Consider the following 21,123-nt stretch of genomic DNA (forward strand, 5'->3'; position numbering starts at 1 on the left):
AAAAATTTTCACAAACTTTGAGAGATCACAGCTAATTCACCAATGGAGATTATTATTTTTCTCCATAAACCGCAAAAATTCGCCAGTAAAATTAAAATTTTCCTCGGAATTATACAACTTTCGCCAAGTTTTTACACCTTGTCCAAGGGGGGGGGTTTCTTAAAGTTTTCCCTGGTGGTGACTGTGAAAATGATGTCCTTAACAAAGTTTTTCACCACGTCTTCAAGTAACCTTACCCTCATACTCATTTTCTTTTTAAATTCATTGAAGTACCTATTCATTGTAGAAGATAAAGTTTTCTTAACAACCTTAATGTTGTTCTTGATTTGGGCAATTACCAATAGGTCTTTTGACCATTCAATGTAACCAATTCCCGATATGAAATTCTAAAAGTAAAAGAATAAATCAATCAATAGCTGACCAAATTTGAACTTCTAATTGTTGTCCTTCTTAATTGATTGCAGATTTAACATCAATTGACTTCTTATGGCCTCACATAGGTCATAATCTGCATTCTCAGCAATCATTCTATAGGCTGTATGCACTACTACAGATGGCACACTGTTCATTCTACTAGAATAGAATATCATGAAGCCTATAACCATGGTAGCCAATCTAACTATTGGATCCTTAATGGTGTTAACTGAAAAAGCACGCCCATCAGAGGTAGATTGAGTTAATGTTGTTACAATCTCTTTATAAATTCGCCTCATCTTGGGAACTTCACCGGTTTGCCAAAAACCAGTCATAGTATGGAGAGCTTCCTTAGTGATAGTATGTGATCTCTCCATATACATATGTTCACCATGAACTCGACTAAGAATGATTCTTATATGTTCCTCTTCAAAATCCTCAAGAAAATAAGTTGCATTGTGAAAACCCTTCTCATAAACCCTAATATGTTCGGGTTTGATCTTTCCGCTCTTATCACATAGGGATTTCAATTGGGAGTATATTGACAATAATCTTAAATATTTGATTTTACAATCAATATAACTAGATAAATCACCTTTTACGATAACACCATGAGGATCTTGAGATAAAGCATTATAAGACACTGTTTGTTCAAATTCCATAACCTTCATAGGTTCTGATGTGATCATAACTCTCTCTACTTGCTTAGATGATGAAGTCATTCTGATAAACTCGATTTGAAAGGAATTTTCAAAGAAATGCCTTGATTCTCCCGCGTTGCCTTGATTTCTGGTTGATTACACAAATGCACACCAGTTCCACCTTCTCTGATCTTTGTATCAACTTCAATCATGCAATTCACAGCTGAAGTTCGTCAACAATCATCTAGAAATTATCTTTTCGCTCTGCAAGTTCTCAAAAATTCTCTTTCGAATGTATATAGGGTAAAAATAACATAGTAAAATTCACTTTTATCATTTTTACCTACTGCATTAATTGTTCGACCGATAGGGTTACAAACCCTAATACACCGCTTAACGATACAATCAATATTAACCAGTGCAAAACTGGTTGACAATCTTTTGAAAAATTGATAGACAAAGATTACAATATTTCTCATAGAATAACTCAAAAATTCAAATCTTCTTACCATGCATCTTTCAAGGGGTCCGAAAATAGATTTACTGCTATGATCCCCTTAGGTCTATTGAAAGGCTTAATTCACCAGTGACAGATTCTCCACACTGGTTGAAGGATTAGGTTCTTCTAAAGGCATATCATCACTTTTCTTTTTCTAGATTTAGTTCATCTCTTCTCTGGTTTCCTCAACATTTACCTTCTGCTTACCTTTCTGGTCTACAACATCATTAACCGGTTTGTTCTTTCAAGTTCTACAAAACTTCACCATTTGTCCCGATTTGTTACAATGATAGCGGGTCATTCCAGATGATATCCAAGGTCCTGCATTGCCTCTTCCAGTTCTCCTTCTGCAGTTCATAGCCACATGACCATAATTTTAACAAATGGTGCAAATGACATTAGTTACCTTTTTCATTTTAAATGGACTAAACCGGTTGACATAGGGCTTTGTCCAGTTCATGTTACCCCAGTTGTCATAGATTCTCCTTCTGTTACCATTAGATCTTGGATTCATGTGAGGTATTGGATTATAAGCTCCATATCTGCATTCAATTGATCTATGTCCATACATGTTTCATGCAAAACAATGACCTTCAAATATCCTAGATACATACCAAGTATTTGCATTGTAGCATGTATTCTTATTATGTTTGTTTCTACACACATTTGTAGTATGTCCAGATTTATAAACTTTCTTATGGGCAGGCTTATTAAGATTAGAAGAAGTTTTACCTTTGTGTATGTTGCTCTTTGTACCAGAAAACTCTCCTTTCTCAGATGTATTAAAGCCTAGTCTAGATGTATCACCTTTCATCCTCTGAGATTGGATCTACTCATCTAGCATAGAAGAAATCTTATTGAACTTTTCCAGCTTTCCATAAGCCTCAGTGAGATCTTTGGTAAGATCTTCATTGTGTTTTGTAAGAATCTCTCTTAGGGATGAAGTCATTTCAAGATCTAGTTGTAAAGTGTCTTTTTCCTCTTTTTATGCAAGCCAATGCTCATGCAAAGTTGCATTCTCTTGTTTGATCTTAGCAATCTCATGATTTGTTTCTTTGACAAGGTCTTTAGATGCCCTCCTAGCTTCCAGCTCTTGACTCATGCAGATAGTTAGGGCTTCTAACTCTCTTCTCAAATTTAGCTTCTAATCATTCAGTTTTTCAACTTCTTCAACTAACGCATCAATGTTAGCTTCATCTGATGAACTATTATCAGATATATCCAATAGTTGTTAAGTCAACTCTCTCCTTTTGACTTTTGAAGCTTTAAATCTGACCCTTAGGATTTCAAGCTCATCCTTGGTAGCTTCAAGCATTCTAGTCATCTCAAAGTAGCTCATATCCCCCATGGTGGCTTTAGAGTTTCCTTCCAAGTGATTAAACCTTAAAGAAGTTTGGCTCTGATACCAATTGATAGACTTATAAAGCACTGAGAGGGGGTGAATCAGTGACAACAAAAACAATACCACTTTAAACACTAACAAGTTGAGATACTTAACAAGTTTAGTAAACCCTATTCATGCAACCTAAAATGATATTAAAGAATCCACAATAAGTAAAACATCCACCATAAAACAAGTGTTTATACATGGAAAAGCCAAATGGGAAAAACCACGGTGAGATGGAACTCACAAATTAACTATTTGCGGTAATAGGTAACTGCCCAGTTAAGGTCTACAAAAGTGCTCTGCTAGGAGCGAATCCTGTTAAAGATCCCAAAGCTCTATTATGAGCTATACCTTGTTAAAGGTAGTACCCTATTAGGAGTAACCTCGGTAGAGGATTTCTGAATCCAAACTAGTGGATCACCTTGTTAGAGCTTACCCGGTTAGGGGATTTTATTATTGTAGTGACTAGAAAACAACAGGTGATGTGATCTAGAAGTAGCACAACTTGCTTGATTAGATCCTCTTCTTCTCACTCAAAACTACATCACTAGCATATTCTTCAATGCCTTCAAATTTTATCTTGTATCATACCATATCTTAAAATAGTTCATCATAATGTCATTATATAGACATTAGATTTAATGTCGGTTTAGAAATCATATCACAATTTCCTAGGTGCAGTGTATCTGGACAATCAAAAATAACTCATCACAAATTGTCACCAAATTTGCCAGTTAGGGGTAACTCATCATGACCGGTGATAAGTCATCACCCAATCAATGAATACCGGTTGGAACACTGATACCGGTTAAGAGTTAACCACATTCAACACATAAACCGATTGTCCTCCATTTTCTTCTTTGACGATTTTTGTTGAATCTCCACGTTGGTGTCAAGCCATTTTTGCATATACTAGTTGTCTACGTATACTGGTTAGACACCTTCTAAAACCATCATAAACTAAACATCAATGCCAGTTGCAGTATAAGTAACTTTAGAAGTAATACTGGGTTGTCTTCACTAAGATGACAATGTGAACATATGTGTGTGTATACGTGTTCCATCAATGATAACACATGAAGTCATCCATTACAATCATCATCAAGCCAACAATCAAAATAATTTAACTCAAAAGTAGTGAGCTTACCAATCAAAGAATCAACAGTAACCTTGTCCTTAGTAACTAACCTCAACTCTTGAATAACAGACACTCTAATGGCATAGGCAGGCAATAGGGTTCTAAGCATCTTACTCACAACAGTGTCTTCTTCTATAGTACCACTAGTACTTTTGATTCCACTGACAACTTCTTTAATCCTCTATCCATACAGAGTAATGTTTTCTCCTTCCATCATTCATATCATCAAACTTTCTTGTAAGACTCTCTTCTTTATCCTTTTGAAGATGCTTATCACCACCATAGATTAATTCTAACTTCTCCCAAACTTCAAAAGAAGTCTCTAAACCATGGATATCAATACATTGAGTATCAACCAGTGTACTTACTATAGCTTCCAGTGCTTGAATCTTTTCTTGCTGCTCCTTCAACTAATCTACAGTTAGAGGACCGGTAGGAGGTACATACTGAGTAATAACATACGGCCAAAACTGAGCACCCATACCTTTGATATATATCTTCATTCAATCACTCCATATTCAGTAGTTGTCCTTAGTGAATTTGGAACCCTCTTTCTTAATCATCTTCCTCGGATCTTTTCCTCAAGCGGTTAAGCTTCTACACAAAGAGGACCTAATGCTCCGATACCAATTGTTAATGTGAGGATCTGGTTAACACTGAGAGGGGGTGAATTAGTGATATCGATAAACTGTAAACTTTCACCAATCTGAACAATAATTCACAAAATAGTTCATAACCAGTATCGATAGTTGATCAAACAATAACTTAATGCAGATTTACCAAAACATTACCAGTAGCAACTTAAGTGTTCATGATTAAGTAAAGACATCAAATGCATAACTCAACAATCCATCCACAGTATGAACACAAAGATTTTTCATGTAGAAACCCAAATGGGAAAAACCACAGGGGGAATTGGTACCCACAAAATATTGCACTCTTTTGAAATGTGCCCTAGTAGAAGCCTAGCCCAGTTAGGAGCTTTACAACAATACCCGATTAAGAGAAGACCCTGTTAGGAGTCATCCGGTCAAGGGATTTTACAACTTATCTCTATTAGGAGCTTTAACTTGTTAGGAGATTTACCTTGTTAGGAGTAACCTCGTTGGAGGATTTAAACTCAAGTTGTTAAGCTACTCGGTTAAGGGATTTATACAATCAGGCATGTTAGGACCTACCTGGTTAAGGGATTTTAATGTTGCTGCAACTATTAGGAAACAACAGATAATTGATCTAGAATCAGCACTCCATAGCTTCCTATTACAGATCCTTGTCAGCTCCAATCTACTTCTCTCATGCATCACTAGTACATTTGGGCCTAAGTTCTGATGGCTAATTGTTGGATTTGTGACAACCAAACGTCAGACTTCCGACCAACTTTATCATTGAAAAATCATCATCGGGCTTCCCAATGATGCCATTTGCGTCGGTCATCCGACGATGTTATGAATTCCTCCGACAACAGCTATATTTGCACCCCTGACCACAAATATCAGCGGATTTCCATTGGAAATCCGACGGGTGCTATGATTGGTCCTCGATGACCATCCAACATGGAAGTGACGTCGGATATACAGCATCCTTGTCAAATGTTTCATTAGTTGTCATTAGAATTCTGATGGCGAGAGATGATGTGGGTCAAATGGCTTTTTCGTTGGTGAATGAAATCATTGAACGAGTTCTATTTTTAAAAATTGCATTAAACATTTATTATTTATTAGGTTCAGTGTTATTTGCAAAAAATGATTATCAATGATGTTTCCTTTCTCCAAGAAAGGTCTAGGATCTTTCCATCAGATAATATGTAACATCGAATGACTAAATATTTTCTTTACAAATGCTTATTTTATTTAATTATTATCTGAGCGTGAATTAAAATTTATATCTGTACAGAAGCATAACATACAAGCTGAAGAGTCATGTGCAAGCAAATTTCGTAAAAGAAAGCAAGCAAGCATTATCTTGAATGACATGGAAAAAAGATCATCAACTGCCTAGAAGAGAGAAATTGGAGAAAAGCAAAGGAAAGTGTTTAAGGGTGATAAATAGATAGAGAGTATGCAATACAAACAAACAATGTCTGGAGTGTGTGATGTGACGTCTCTAATTTATGTCTGGAGGGACTAACTGGTTTTGGAGTTCCTGCAAAACCTATTAGGCCACGCTTTGGAGGAAATCAATGTGTTCATGCAAGGAGCACCTTTTTTTTATTATGAGAATGATGCTTTTGCACCGAAGGATATTTGGAAGTCAATATTCAAAAATTTCTATAGTGTGGAACCAAAGTTGGCGGACTCAAAATAATTTTCAGCTTTCAGAAGACCAAGAGGTTATGTACACAATCTCCCAATAGAAGGGTGATTTCAAGCATTACCTCTCCCCCCCATGACTATTCAGGAAGCACTTCCCCAAACAAAGGACTATTGGCCTCCATGGGATCAAAGAAAAAAATTGAAGCATAGACTCTAGATGATGTGGTGGTGTCCTTCGTGAAGAACTCTGCACTATAATTGAAAATTCATGAGGGAAACTACAAGATATTGAAGAGAAATACAATCTTCAAAAGTGGGATGGATCTTGGTTTGGGTGGGGCCAAGTCAGGTGGCTCCTCTAGAGGTTGACGAGATAGCAATCATATTAAGATTTGAAAAAGAACACACTCGTGGACCTTCGTGTGTGACTGATCGATTGCAGTGTTTGGGTAATGCATTCCAAATAGATACAATTGGTACCATTTATCTGTCTTGATTAAATACTTTTATCCTGATGGCATTAAATTAAAGTTCTTTCTCTTCTATCTGGTATTGGTGGAGAAGAGTTTGCTTTGCATCAACTTGACCTACCAATAGGTGGCAGGTCAGGTCGATAGGTGGCAGGTCAGGTCGATGCAAAGCAACCTCTTCTCCACCAATACCAGATAGAAGAGAAAGTACTTTAATTTAATGCCAGTAGGATAAAAGGCTTTAATAAAGACAGATAAATGGTATGCAACTGTATCTATTTGGAATACATTACCCAAACACTACAATCGATCACTTGCACATGAAGTTCCACAAGTGTGATCTTTTTCAAATCCTAATATGATTTCTATCTCGACAACCTCTAGAGGAGCCACCTGACTTGGCCCCACCCAAACCAAGATCCATTCTTCCCACTTTTCAAGATTATATTTCTCTTCACTATCTTGTAGTTTCCCTCATGAATTTTCAATTATAGTGCAGAGTTCTTCACGAAGGACACCACCACATCGTCTAGAGTCTATGCTTCAATTTTTTTCTTTGATCCCATGGAGGCCAATAGTCCTTTGTCTGAGGAAGTGCTTCCTGAATAGTCATGGGGGGGAGAGGTAATGCTTGAAATCTGCCTTCTATTGGGAGATTGTGTACATAACCTATTGGTCTTCTGAAAGCTAGAAATTACTTCAAGTCCGCCAACTCTGGTTCCACACTATAGAAATTTTTGAATATTGACTTCCAAATATCCTTCGGTGCAAAAGCATCATTCTCATGATAGAAAAAAGGTGCTCCTTGCATGAACACATTGATTTCCTCCAAAGCATGGCCCAATAGGTTTCGTAGGAACTCCAAAACTAGTTAGTCCCTCCAGACATAAATTAGAGACGTCACATCACACACTCGAGACACAGTTTGTTTGTATTGCATACTCTCTATCTATTTATCACCCTTAAACACTTTCCTCTGCTTTTCTCCAATTTCTCTCTTCTAGGCAGCTGATGAGATTTTTTTTATGTCATTCAAGATAATGCCTTCTTGCTTTCTTTTACAAAATTTGCTTGCAAATGACTCTTCATCTTGTATGTTTTGCTTCTATACAAATATAAATTTTAATTCAAGCTCAAATAATAATTAAATAAAATAAGCATTTCTAATGAAAAGATTTCATCATTCAATGTTACATATTATCTGACGGAAAGATCCTAGATAATTCTTGGAGAAAGGAAACATCATTGATAATCATTTTTTGCAAATAACACTAAATCAAATAAATTAAAAATGTTTAATGTAATTTTTAAAAGTAGAACTCATTCAATGCTTTCATGCACCGACGACAAAGCCGTCTGACCCACACCATTATCCATAATAGAACAAATCAATATAATAGGCTATTATAAAGAATATATACAAAAATATAAAATAACATTAAATTACCATTACAAACCCATCATTTCAAATGAAAGGTGAATCCATCATCATTTGGATGGTATAGTGTTTGGAAGAAGGGTATATGAGAAACCCTACTTTTAAGGGTTTGTGAGAGGCTAAATAAGGTATTTTGCATCTAAGAAGGTTAAAACTTGTAAATAATTGCATTTCCTTAGTTTTGAATCATATACTTTCCAAAGAAACCTTTTGATAGTAGATTATGTGTACCATCCTAATCCAAAAAGCATTCATTTTGCCTACATCCGATAGTCATTGCTAAAATCAGTTTAAAGTGGATTCATTTAGGGACCTTTCATAAAATATTCTCAACTTACACATCATAAAAGGATCTTAAAATATTCATTGTTTATAATGATAAGAATTCGTTTGTTCCATACACCTTCCTTTACTATTTTAAAAATATCATCGACCAAAATATTGTGCAGTAGTAGTATGGAGTGCATTTCATCTATTTTATGCCTAAATATTTCATCATACCACTTTCTTTTCAAAGGCGACTGATCGATTGCGGTGTTTGGGTAATGCATTCCAAATAGATATAGTTGCATACCATTTATCTGTCTTGAGTAAAGACTTTTATCCTAATGGCATTAAATTAGAGTTCTTTCTCTATTTTCTAGTGATCTTTGGAGTAGAGGTTGCTTTGCATCGACCTGGGATACATTTAACTTGTGTTGTATCTATGGAAATATGTATCCTAGGACGATGCAATGCAACCTCTGCTCCACCAATACAAGATAGAAGAGAAAGTACTTTAATTTAAAGCCATCAGGATAAAATGCTTTCAAGACATATATTAGGTATAAAAGGAAGCCTACCCTGTCATTTGAAGGGGTCTACCTACAATTCAAGTGATCTCTTAATTATAAAATCAATTCAATTCCAAGTGAACAGGCAATCAAGCATTGAAGGAGAATTCAAGTTGGTGCAGGTGCATTTGAAAGACCAAAGGACTCAATGAAGCCATTAAAGACTTTTGAAGGTCTTAGGAGTGAAGAGCCAATCAATTATGATGTCTTAAGGGGCCAGCCTTAAACAACACACACTAAGATTTGACTGCTTGGGTGTGTTGTGTGCTCATTCCTTCCCTTGACATCCCTTCCCGTCCGTTTCCATTAAAAAGACAAATGTCATTAGCATTTGAATTCAAACAGTGTTCCCGCGTTTGACTGCATCGAACAAAGCAAATGGCATAAGAAACTCTCGTCTACCTTGCAACTGTCATAGAATACCTCCCCAAGGAGATATTCTCATGTCCTTTCCTACTTTATGCTGTTGATGAAAGACATAAGCGTCCTCACAATGCAGTCAATGCAACAAATAGATTTCCATTTCGATTAGTTTTATTTGCCAATGTACTCTCTACCTGTGCCAAAATGGGAGCTTTGGAATAGATTATGGGCTTCCATCAAAGCAGAAGGTAAGGGAAATTAATATTAGATGCTTATGGTTGGAAATGCTTTGTTTGACATGTTTGGAAAATGTGGAAGTATAGACATGAAAATGCATGAACTGTTTGGTCAGATGCATCAAAGAAATGCGATCTAATGGAATACTATTATTGCAAGATATGCACAAAATGTGTTTGAAATGGATTTAGAAACTTCCAACCAAATGTGATTAGTGAGTATAGATGTTGTAGTGCAACTGCCCAGGTACACATGCATGCAAAATGTGTAAGCTTAGATAAGGCACATGAACTGTTTGACATAATGCCTCAAAGATCACCCAATATCCAATGACGGTTGGGAGAAAGAAAACATCAAATTTTTTAGAATCTCAAATATTTCTTTATTCATCACTATAAATCTATTATGAATTTAGTCTCAATATTGCAGAAATTTATTCTATTATGAATGCAATATTTAGGGATGTAATCTTTATATATTTTTTTAATTAGGAAAAGGTCCTAATAGAATCCCCAACTAATTAATATAGAGAAAGATACCACTAAAGAAATAAATTCAATCCTCACCACTATGGTCTTGAAGGCTTTTAAGACACTTGGATTCCTATTTTGGCCCGCTTTTCCTTGACCCTATGTTAAGATAGTAAACTAGTTTGAGAGAATCTATTGGGTGGGAAATTGTGTATGGTTGCAATTATTTTCATGCATGGAGAGTGATTTAAAGTTTGGACCAATAGAGGATAAGTATTTCTTGAACCTTCGAGGACATGTGTAGAGCACCGCATGGATGTTTCTCCATTATTGAACTCTTTGAATATGTAAGTAAATTGTTTTTGGTTGATGACATAGTAAGTGTGGTATTTGTCTTTTTGATATGTTGTGGATAATATTAATCAAATATGGAATTTTTTTGATGCTATATACACTATGTTTTGGATTGAATTTAGGTAAGCAAAGAAGTAATGGAAGAATAAAAGAGGTACACAAAGGAAGAAGAGTGAAATAGGTGGTTTGGGATGGAGGTTACAAGTATATGATAATTCGTATGGATAATTTGTTGTCTATAAAGAGGCAAATAAGCTATCACATCTTCAACATGAATGAATGCCTCATCTACAGAAGCAAAAGGTACCTCTAATGGTTTCAAAAATTTGTCAAAATAGTTATGATATACCAAATAATCAAGTGGAATATCCTTTAGGTAACTAATATTATCTTCAAACTATTTATTTTGATTTTCATCATATATGGACCTAATTGCCCCACCTTTAGGAGATAACTATAGGAGATAATTTATTGCATTTAAAAGTACATCATAAATAAATTAATTATACATGCTATGTGAATGTTTACTATCACAAATTGATTTTAATTCATTTACCTACATGAATACACTCTTTATTTATTAGTTCTAGGAATGGAGCACTCACATGGGCAAACAAAATGCTAGGTTTGAGAAAAATAGTTAAGAGATCGGATATATTCTTTTATATTTTCCAAATGGCTTGAGTATAATGATAATATAATTTTTAAAATAGGTTTATATCACTTTCCTTTGACTTGGTCATGGAAGATCATCTAAACCCCGAATGCGCCTTCATCTGTAAAAACATGTAGTTTAAGGTCAATCATTCATATCTATCTTATCAAACATTAGAGGAATGAGCTTCTAAAAGTAAGAAGTACCAAGATCCGTGCTCTAGTAAAAATTTTGTAGTCCTAAATATCCACAAAATTTGGAACAATAATACAATTTTTTAATACTATTTAATTATAAAAGAAAGGATTAAAATGGAACTAAACACTCTAAATAAATTAATTAGGGTTAAAGGGATAAACTAGGATCAATTCATGAAGGCAAGATCTGTTATCTCAAAATTCTTGAAAAATTAAATCTAGAGATAAAATTCTTGAAAAATTTAGCTAGCTAAAAGTGAAAAGAACATAAAACATTTTCACAACTTAACCAAGAAAATAAGAAGCTAAAATAATTCTATCAAATTCCATAGAGGAGAACCTCTCACTAATTCTAAACTCATTAAGATTGAATCAATGTTCTTTTAAGAGGATTGAAACATGTAGGAACAAATAGACTTCTTATAGTTCATTCCCTTATTAAGTGAAGATAGTTGAATCTTAATGGAGATTGAAAAATGCATTCCAGAAGAACGATTATCTTTGAGGCATTATGTCAAACAGTTCATGTGCCTTGTCTAAGTTTACACATTTTGCATACATGTCTACCTAGGAAGTTGCACTACAACATCTCTGTGATGGACGTTCGTACCCTGCTCCAAAGCTCTCATTTTCGTACAGACTGGAAGAATGCTAGCAAAGATTGTAGAGGGTAAAGGCTATTGGTCGTTGTAGGGTCTGACTTTATACCCACCAATCAGATTTCATTGGAATTTTATAAATCCATTTCAACAAACATTGTTTGTGCATATCCTACAATCATAACATTTCATTAGACCACATTTATTTGAGGCATCTGACCAAATAGTTCATGCCCTTTGTCTATACTTCCACATTTTCCAAACATGTCAAACAAAGCATTTCCAACTATAAAGGTTTAAGGAGGTACACTATCATCATAATTAATGTTAGAGAGTGTTGTGTGAAGAAGAATAGCCACGAAAGGAGTGACTGTCCTAAGTGCTTGAGACTGTCACAAAAAGTGGGTGTTGTAGAAGTGAATCTTCCTTTGACCTTTGTGTGTTTGGGAGGGTAAAGACCCATGGTGGTATATGTTGAGTGGTTAGGAGGGTAAAGACCCACATGTCAACTATCTACTTTGACATCCTAGGATGGTGTCCACCTACTCTAAAACCTTGTGGGCACTCTCTGTCTGATACTAACATATACATAACATGTGCCTCTAATATAACCCTATTGGCTAGGCCCCACCATAATTAGAAGATCCTAATTACTAAAAATACTAGATTCTCCCCTAAAAGGTTGTTGAGTCATAGAAGGCCTAGCTTGATAGCCCTATAGTCTCTCATACCTAAAATGAGAGACTTTTCCATAGCTAGTTACAAACTTCTCTCATGCCTCTTGTGTCCTCCCATGTACCTTCTTTTCCATAAGAGACTTTGCCATAGCAACCCTAAAGTCATTTGGATTGCCCATGTGTAGGAAAACTGAAATTTTGTGCTTTCCACCCCTAATGAAATAATTGATAAGTAACTTGTCTTGAATGTAATCTACAAACTACAAGAACTCCAAAAACTAACTCTCATGTTGAGCCACTATGAAACCTTATTATGTAAATTGTGAAACTCATCTATGCATCTCTGTCAAAAATATTTTGAAATAGAACACACTTTGAAGCACTCCAAAATGGTATCTGGAGAGGGTTTCCAATGTGAGTTGGTGCATTTTATCCTCCCAGTACCACAAGGTGGAATCAAGTCCTCTCAAAAATTGCATTGAAAATTATGCCTTTAAGTTGCTCACATATAGATGCAACCCAAAGCATAAGTCCAAGCTAAGTAACCAAGACTTATCCTCAACCCCATTTGTGGATATTAAAAATGTAGAGGATTGGAGATGAAGCTACTCTTGAATATGATCCTTTGGCTCATGATATGTTCTTGTTATAGTCTATACCTCTTGTATTTATGCATGATGAGGCTAGGTAATGTGTATTGATCAATATTCTATCTCCTCTATGTGTATTTCCCAAATTCAAGGCGAACTCCTAATAAGCTCCCAAGATGCAAGTATATGCTCCTCTACTACAAGTGGATCCTCATGGCTTGTAAGATTTGAGGTCCATACTCGAGCTACTCATCTTGGTGAAAACTCTCAAAGTGATATGACCCTTCCTTCCATTTCCTACACCCTATTTTCTAACCCACGCCTCATAATCTTTACCTCACTTCCTATCATTATTACCTTCCATCTACCTTTCATATCCCCTATCTTAACCTCCTCCACTTTCCTACATCCTATCCTAAACCTTAACCTCATACACACTTACTTTTACTTCACCTACCTAACCACATTCCATCCTTCACATCCTTTTATCTCCCCCCATTCACTTTCCTACCTTCCAAACCCCTAACATATGCTAACTTACTCTTTCACCATTACATCCTTCATCACTTACCTCCCTATATTATCCTAACCCACACCTCATAACCTTATACCTCTGAGCTTCCATTTTATACCACCTTCCTAATGGTACACTTATGCTCCCTTCCAAAACATCGACAAAAAATAGCACTTGATCACTACACAGTGCTCTCACGGTTCTACAACAGGGACTTTTTGTCACAACCATATATACCAGCATCCATAATTAGGATATATTTTACATAATGGTACTCGATCATGTAGGTTTAGGTCATCCCTCTCCTTAATTAGGATATATTTTAAATATGGAAAGTAGTGTTAATATGTTTCAGGCTAACTATATTGTTCATTATTTAAAATGCAGTGTTTAATTAAAACATGATTGTAGGATTGTTCAACGGTTTAGGTCTTGTAAGAAATTCTTCTTTTAAATCGATCATATCCTATGCAATTAATCTGATAAATCTATAACAAACTTTGAATCTAAATATTTGAACATGTATAACAATGAATTTGTTTATTATACCCTACCCTTTTCCTACAGCGATTAAACCATTCCTACATCCTGCAGCGATTAAACCCATAGGGAACCTATGTCCGCCTCCCTCCTTCGTGTTCATCGGGGGATGGCCCAACAATAACTTCTTGACTTACTAGACCCCCACCCGTGACTTCTTGAGCGCATAATCGATCCAGATTCTTTTTCTAGAATCAGCATGGGAGGAACCACTTGATGGGGAGGCTTCAAGAGGACTGAAACACACAATGAGATGTGAGGGAAAATGAACAGGGGAACCTACTGGGATGACATGGTGTTGTTGAGCAGAAAATTCAGACTGACACAACAACTCTGCAATCTATCAAACTTCAATCTCGAATCCCGAACTCATTCCCACACAACTCCTGTTCATATGCACTCTCACAGCAAGCACATAGAGATGTTGCCCTACCACGTGTGTGCTTCTTCTACTTGTGGTCCATTCCTGCAAATGACCATGAGAATGATAATGTACATTCTTCCTGCTTGCACTCCACCATGTTCAAGCCACTTCACATGGTAGACATGTGAGCAGGAGGCATATTTACTCAACTATTCAATTCCTCCAACCCACATCCCTAATCGATTTGGAGAGAATAAGAAGCAAAAAAACAAATAGTTACTTAACTGTTCTACAAACACTAGACTGGGAAATAGCTTTCTAATGTTGATTTAAACATTATATACTTATAAATAAGGATTTAGTCTCTCGATCGAGTATGGAGATGAATCTGGTACTTTTTAGGTGGTTCCAGATGGGATATGCTAGTGTCAGATCAATGGCTTAATCAGCGACATCAACTCCCCTCTGTGCCCATCGATTAGAGATTGGGGGGGAAAGCAAGGGAGGGGGGAAGGGTTGCCAGCAATGAGTAGCAAACACAAGGGAGGGGATGGGGCTATGATCGATCCCATCCTAAAATGCTACAATCTGGTCCAGGCAAGTGGGAAAGCAATGGATTGGGTGAGCCAGGGCGGGAATAAGAAGTGTCTGATCCCACTGTGGGTTGGTAACTATAGAAAGCCTTGCTGTTTAAATCCTAAACCCATACACCCCTAACAAAATACCAAACGGATTACAAATGGGCCCAAATCATGCCCTTATTACATTAAATAATGCCCAGACTTGAAAATTCCCTTAAATAGATGGCAAACACAAAAACATAACAAAATTCCTACCATAAAGCTGGAAAGTTTCCCGTCGCCTGGTATCCTGGTATAATTGCTCCTACAACACCACTTCATTCCACGGCTGGTTCCCTGCAGAGGCGGCATTTTGTAATGGTAGAGGCGGGACAAAGAGGCGAGATTTTGTGATGGCAAAGGTCGATGGGATGAAGAGGTGGGATTTATGAAATGACTTGGTCTTTTTTTTTTTTTAAGTAATGCACGCAGTCATCGGAATTTTGATGAACGCGTGCACTTTTTCTAAAAAAACCCAAATGTCATTGCCAATTCCTTCTCTATCAAAACCAAATGTTGCATTATAGTTGGAATTTCGACTAAATCAGGTATTTTAAAAAAAAAAATCAAATTTGATCACAATATACCTTCTCCATCAGAATTTTAGGCCAAATGTATTAGTGCATACATCTCAATCTGGTTCGGCACACACACACACACACTTCTCTGATTACCGACACACTTAACCTTCTCAAACTCAACCTAAATACATTTTACAATTAGTTCAGTTACAAAACTCTAACCTACAATTAATCTGCATCATAGATCATATCAGATCATTACAAATCATCATATAGATCATTACAAATCATTATATAGGTCATTACAATAAATCTCAACACAATTACAGTCATTGAATGATCATAACTCATCACCGCACATCGATCTGATAAGCTGTCAAACTCTTAGCACATTCTACTAAGCACTTGGCTACTTCCCAAGAAATTTGATCCTTGTACATGCCAAAATAGCATCTTATCTCTTCACACAGATTCTGACACATCATCATCAGCTTATGAACATAAAAAAGAATCACCGCCAAACCATAAATCATCAGTGGTCAATGATCTTAATACCAGTTCTCAAACCCTAGCTATTTATACAATAGTCAATTAGAAACGTGACTTCCGGTTCACCAAACATGATGTGGTTCATTTCATAGACTCATTATGATGTCATAAGCACACATTCCAAACCACAACACCTAACTCAACATGGATAACTATCGCAACCATCTCCTTCACTATTCTTGCTTACCAGTTCACTATCACTTGACAATTTTTCTTTCCAACTTAATCCAATTCTATCCATTACCGGATAGACTTAACTAGTAGACTTAGGTGACATACCAAGCATAAACAAACATGGACAGATATGGTTGCCATCAATGACAACACAAATAACCAATCATCATATCATAGTTATATCATCACCAACAGTCCATCAATATATCATCACCAACAGTCCTTTAATATATCATCATCAATAGTCATTTACCAGTACACCATCATCTCCATCAGTTATGCCAACATGCGAACACCTAGGCCTAAAGATAAAAATATTATTGGAACTAAATGGGTATTTAGAAACAAATTAAATGAAGGAGGATAGATTGTAAGAAACAAAGCTAGATTAGTTTGCAAAGGATACTCACAACAAGAATGAATTGATTATGATGAAACTTATGCTCTGGCTACAAAGATTGAAGCAGTGAGGCTATTTCTTGCCTATGTTACACACAAGAACTACAAAGTATATCAAATGGATGGCAAATGTGCATTTCTAAATGGAGATCTTGAAGAAGAAGTCTACATTGAGCAGCTTGATGGATTTTTCACTATCAGAGGACAAGGACATGGTTAGTAGATTGAGGAAAGCCTTATATGGATTGAAACAAGCCCCTACAACCTGGTATGCTAGAATGGATAAACATCTTTTGAAGCTTGTATTTAGCAAAGGTAATATTGTTAGTAACTTATATTATAATATTGAGCATAATGACATATTGATCACTGAAGTCTTTGTTGATGATATCATTGTTGGAGGAGAAGAAAATGTATGGATGGCATTTGTTGATGACATGAAGAATGAATTTGAAATGTCTATGATTGGTGAGATGAAGTTTTTCTTAGGTTTGCAGATTACTCAGACTGATAAAGGCATTTTCATTTGCAAACTAAATATTTGAAATAATTGCTAAATAAATTTGGACTTGAAAATTCAAAACCAGTTGGAACCCCTATGATAACCAGTTGCAAACTATCAAAGAAAGATGAATCTCCTAAAGTAAACTCAAGTAGATACAAATCAATGATTGGTGGACTATTGCACTTAACTTAGACCAGACCAAATATAATGAATGTTGTCTGCATTGCTTCTAGATTTCAATCTGATCCAAGAGAAAATCATGATATTGGTGTTAAGAGGATATTCAGATATTTGAAAGGAACAATGAATTATGGGTTATGGTATCCAAAGGATGATGATTTCAGATTATGTTCTTATATAGACTCAGATTGGGCAGGAGATGTTGATGACCGAAAGAGCACTATAGGTGGTGCATTCTTTCTTGGGAAGAAATTAGTCTCATGGCTTAGCAAAAACAATCATGCTTCATTATCTATTGTTGAAGCTGAATATGTAGTTACTGCAACAAATTGTACTAAGATCTTATGGATGAAGCAAATGTTAAAAGATATAAGGGTGATGAGCCTATTCATATTCACTTTGATAATACAACCGCTCTTGATATGTCAAATAATCTGGTATTTCATTCCAAATCAAAACACATATCTATAAGATATAATTTCTTGAAAGAAAAGTTTGAAGAAAAGGAAGTCAGATTGGTATATGTTCCCACTCAAGAATGAATTGCAGATATTCTAACAAAACCATTTCCTAAAGATACTTTTGAATATTTCATAAATCAATTGGGGGCCACCACCCCTTCGGAAGAGACTTAGAGATGCAAAGATGCATCAATCCAAAGAGCTTATCAGAAATACCTTATGATCCAGGTTGATGAGATGGTGTTGCTACTCAGGGGGAGTAGTCGCCTAATTGGCTCAATACCTTGGCATTAGTCCTTTGTCATATGTAAAAGGGGGAGAGATGTCCATAAATAGATAATCATATTCCAGTTTGGTGGAGAGTTAAGTCAGTTCTTTTGTTGTTATATTGGGAGAGAGAGTTTCTTGGAGATTGTTGGTATTCCTTGGCACTTGGATGTTTTTCACATTCAGTGTTGCCATCAATTCCAAAGGGGGATATAGTTGGAAATATGAAGGAATTTATTATGTGTTGTCATTGATGTCAACACTGCTTTGGTTGGTTGTCAACACGGCTCTAGTTGGTTGCTGACCTACTCCGGTTGGACATGGTTTTGGCAGAGGTTGTCAGAGATTCTGCTCCGATATGTTCAGATTGTTGGATGCAAATTTGGTAGGATATTCATCATGATTATATGTATGTTATATTCAGTTGGTTCATGATTTGGTGCTCTAGAAGCTATTGATTATGCTCTAGTTTGTCGGTTGATGTTCTTGGTCTTGATTGGTGATATTTGATGAAATGGTTAAGTGGTTTTGATCCAGCTTCTAGAAATGGTTCTTAATGTGCAAAAGGTGTTCTTGATCATGTCCCAATTGTTTGGTGGCTTTGCATTGGCTGGCATGAAGATTTGGTGATCCTATTTGGGTCTGGTTGGATATTCTGTGTTATCGATGTTGAGGGTTTTTCTTGGTTGGTGTAATGTGTTCCAATTGATCTTGGCAGGATTTACAGTGGATATAATTGTTTGGGAATTGGAATTAGCTCCATTCTATGTAATGTAAATCATAATATTGGTCCGGTGGTCAATCTTTGTATCACGTGATGTAATTTTGGTAATTATGAGTTGAGGGTTGAGGGTTTAGCCGACCTTGTTATCAAGGTTGATGATTTGTATATATTGGTGATATGTTTATGTAATTTGGGTATTAGGATTGGTATTTTGTCTGCATTATCAAAGAGAGTTAAATGTGTGAACAAAGATATATCATTCAGCGAAGTGTTGTGGAGAGTTTGGTGTTGCAGGGTAGACAATTGTGATTAACCGAAACTGTAATCAAGCATTAGGAGATGTTATTTCCACAGTTCATTTCCTCCAGATTGTAGTCCAATGTTCATGTAAGTCAATGAGACTTCCCTTTTGTGTTGAGGATTTTCCTCTAGGCGGTTCGCCTAATTGCAAGTCCAATCCCCATTGTAATATTTTCACATACTACTGCATAAGTATTATCTGACTATGGGTAGGGTTTCCCATCATGGTTTTTCCCTTCACTGGGTTTTCCACATCAAAATATTGGTGTTGTGTGTTGTGTACTCTCATGCTTTATCTTTCACTACGTTGTTTTCATTTTGCTCCGGTAGAAAGTTTATAATCTGCAATAATTGTTTAACTTGTGGAAAACTGATTCACCCCCCCTCTTAGTTTTTGCCTGGTTCATTCTAATAGGGGCCTACTCCCCTATTTTATATTGATAATAAGTGTGGTACATTAAATCACCACGGGGAAGCATGGGTCCCACCAGAGCAGGCCAAAATTGGTCCAACAAAAAATCCCCATGGGCAATCAGGCGTTGATACCCAATGTCCTGGATAACATGCACTGAGCCCTCATGGGAAAATTGAGAAATTTGTCCAAAATCGAGGGGACTTCTTCCATAGCAATTAGCCAAGGAATGGCATGCTTAACTTGGAAGAGGTTCAATTTGGGAATGATGGTGAACACAGAGGACACCGCCTTATGTCCTACAAGGATTGTCAAGGTGATACTGCCCAAGGGGCAGATAGAGAACCCATCATGTGTCCTCAAAGTTGCAAAACATTCATCATACATCGACTCTGCTAGATGGTTCAACCATCACACCTGTGACAGTTTGACCATTCAGCTGAGCAGGGACATAAAGAGGAGCAAGCTCTCTACAGTACGGGGCATCCAGAGGGGTAAATGAGAAGGACATATCAGATAACTGCCCTTTTTGGGCCGGAGGTGAGCTAACGGGGGTGATGGTGACTGTATACACCTAAAAAATGGTCTAAAGATAATTAATTGAATAAGCAATTATTTAATTAATCCCCCTCCCTAATTTAATTGAATTCATTAGCAATTTGATTAAATTCTCCCATTCATCTACTTATTAATAAATCTAAGGATTTATTTAATAGGTTCATTTCAATATCCCCCTTTGATTAATTAATTCAAATTAATTAATCCTCCCCCCATTTAATTCATTTCTTCTAATCCCCTAATTAATTAAAACAAATCAATTTATGAGTTGTTGAAAGTTAATTAGTCTTTTCCTATTATTTGAATTTTTAAATTCAAATTACCCACATGCCTCCTAACTTCTAACCACCTAGCCTAACCATCCCTCTAACCTAACCCATTTCACCTAACCTTGGGTTTAGCTAACCCTATCCTATATTGCACATCCTAACCTCTTTATCCTAACCTCCTATGGTGTGGATATTCTCCCTTTGAGACACATGGCACTTTGGCCACATGTCTCCTCTCTTGGACACTTGCCCTCTTATGAGCAAGGCTCCTTGACACTTGTCACCACAGAGATGACAAGTGTCCCTCCCTCCAGCCTCTTCTCCAACCTCCTTCAATTTCACCCTTGATATCTTCAAACTCAATCTTGACAGTTGATTCCTGTCACCTCACCCCTAGCCTTGGAAATCCTATAAATACCCCCCATTTTGGAGCACAAAGGATCCCATCTCATATCAATTTAGGCATTGTTACTATAGGAATATCCATTCTATCATATCATTTGAGCATTGTTATTATAGGGAATTGCATCTTAGATATAGTTTAATTTGATC

This window comes from Cryptomeria japonica, chromosome 8 (assembly GCF_030272615.1).
Source record: "Cryptomeria japonica chromosome 8, Sugi_1.0, whole genome shotgun sequence".
Classification (NCBI taxonomy): domain Eukaryota; kingdom Viridiplantae; phylum Streptophyta; class Pinopsida; order Cupressales; family Cupressaceae; genus Cryptomeria; species Cryptomeria japonica.